Genomic DNA, 2,687 nt, shown 5'->3' with positions numbered 1-2,687 from the left:
TGAATTTGTACGAGTGTGGTGAAATGACGAGAATGTCGATGTCGTCTCAAAATGCGTGCCCGCAGAAGTTAGGAAACCTGAAATATGGTAACCTCCACGTATTTACCAAAATAATAACCCGTAGGAATAGGAAATTATTCGTCATGGAATTAGGAAAGATCCAACGCGGAAAATCACAGAAGTTAAGCTGAGGAAGAGGCGCAGCATGAGCTGCGTCCCTTTGAAGAGGCGCAGTCTTTGCGCTGTTCCCAATTTGTGTTGTTCGCTCGCGGATTTTTGGAAACAGAAATTAGTATAAATAAAGACGTCGATGGAGCTTTTATTCACACAATTCTTCCATCTCTTCTTCGTCTTATTACATAAAACTCTCAAAATAATCCTTCGTCATGAATACTTTAGAGGTTCGCGTAAAAGAGTGGACCAACGAATTTTCCAACATGGAGAAATATGATATGGGTGCCTATAATCTTGGATCACTGCTGAGTTTGAAGCTTATCAAGGTTATTAAACCGTTCTTGGATGCTTGTCTTGATTATTGGGACCCGAATTACCATGTTTTTGCGTTCCCTGGAGGCGATATTTGCCCATTTCCTGAAGAAATTGCTGTGATTGGTGGGTGGGACCCTGAACACTTGCCTGCCATTCCTTCTACTTCGCAAGGGTACAAGAGCAAATTTAGAGACTTGCTTGGGTTGACTAGACTCGAGGTGGACCGTCTAGTGATCTCGAAGGGAGTGCGAATGTTGGACTTCATTGACCGATTTATTAACAGGGCTGACCCCACTGTTTCTTATGTTGCCAGGGGAAGGGCATTTGGGTTTTGCTTATTGCATGTGTATGTCTTCCAAGGGCATGTTGATGAAGACTTGAGAGGTGATCCCCGTCTTCTGGGCCTTGTTGAGCAAATGGAGCTGCGCAGGAGCCCAGCTTGTTTATGTTTAGGAGAGATCCTGTTGGGTTTGGATAATAGAAGAGCCAATCGTGACCTACCGTATTTGGGAAGTCCCGTCATTCTGCAGGTAAAAGAACATTTCTTTCTTTTTCTTTTCCTTTCTTTATTTTTCGTTTTTTTTTTCGTTTTTTTTTATGCCTAATACCCGCTTTTGGTAGGTTTGGCTTATGGAACGGCTCCGATTGATCGAGCCCCCAGTTCATGTTCCTTCCTTTCATGCTCGTTCAATTGCGATGAGGACCAGGCTTTACATGGTGGATTTCACCCGAGTCTGCAATTATTGGGAGAACAAACTGAAGAGTGACGATGGCCCGTTGATTAGGTGGATTGTGCCGTGGTGGCATCTCAAATCACACCTTTGGAGTGTCTTCTTTGGATCCTACTCGGTCCGTGCGCATTCCTGGCCTGGAATTTATGGTGTGCATTTTCCCGGAAAGGCTGACGAGACAAGTTGGACTAAAACAGACAATTCCGAAGCTTGATACTGTCTCGCAGATTGCTGTGGCGCCGACTACAGAGAGCCGAAGGGAGTGGGCCATTAAATGGGCTCAAAGAAATGTATGGTTCTTGAACTCTTCTGCTAATGCCTTATGGGTGTCAGATTCTTAACTGCGATGGAGGAAAGCTACTACTCCGGAAGAGCGTGAGAGATTGAGGAAGCGCAAACCCGTTGACTACAAGGCGCGCGAGGTGGAGAAAGAGAAAGAAAAGCATTTGACTGAGGGAGAGGAAGAAGCCGGGTTTCGAGTTGTTCATCCTTCGAAGAAACCGAAGACTTCTCCTGTCGTAGAGATGGTGATTGACAAGAATGGGAAGTCTAGGCCTCGAGAAAGACCTTTGGTGATTAGGTCCGAAGTGGTGAGAGAGCGTCCGGCTCGAGGTCGTGACAAGAAATATGACAAGAATGACAAGGGCAAAGGGAAGATGGAAGAATAGCCCGAGTCTTTATATATTATTTATTATTATTATTATTGTAATAAAAAGGTGGGGTTTTTAGAATCCTAGCCTATTCTATTTTTATTATGTAGCGTACTATTACTATTAGAAAATGAATAAAATAAAAAAGGTTAAACAGTTATGAAACCGTTGTGATTTTCTATTTATTATTCTTGTCGAATTCCAAATGCAATGCAAATGTCCTTCTATTTACATTTTAAAAAATAATGGGTTGTATCCTGTAAAGGATTGCCTACGTATTCACTTAAAAAAATGAAATTAAACCCTTGCTCGTAGTTCGAGTAAATGTAAAAGAATAATTGTTCTAAGCAAGAGCTTGTAGCAAACTTAGAAAATAAGCATGAGCATTTGCTTACTCTGAAGGTGCAAATTTAGTTTATTTGATGATATGAGGACGACAAAAATTGCCAAAGTGCAAGAGCGAAGTGACATTAGCTTATTTCAGCTTGGCCAGGGGCCGTTTATTTAGTGCCACAAGAGCGACACGTGAGGTTACGCGAGGCGCGTTTTTGTTCCTATTCTAGGCATAGTACCGTTTTAATTGGTCGAGGTTTGTTGGGTTGGAAAACTCATTCCCGTCTAGGTCTGTGATTCTAACCGCACCCCCTGGAAGTATGGACTTGACTAAAAATGGCCCGGCCCAATTAGGTTTGAATTTTCCCCGTGGGTCAACAGGTAGAAGAGCTCTAACCGATTTGAGTACTAAGTCTCCTTCCTTGATGTTTCTTGGCCTAACCCTTTTGTTGAAAGCTCGTTTGATACGTGCTTGATTTGTTTG

This window comes from Silene latifolia, chromosome Y (assembly GCF_048544455.1).
Source record: "Silene latifolia isolate original U9 population chromosome Y, ASM4854445v1, whole genome shotgun sequence".
Taxonomy (NCBI): domain Eukaryota; kingdom Viridiplantae; phylum Streptophyta; class Magnoliopsida; order Caryophyllales; family Caryophyllaceae; genus Silene; species Silene latifolia.
This window is presented reverse-complemented; position numbering follows the sequence as displayed.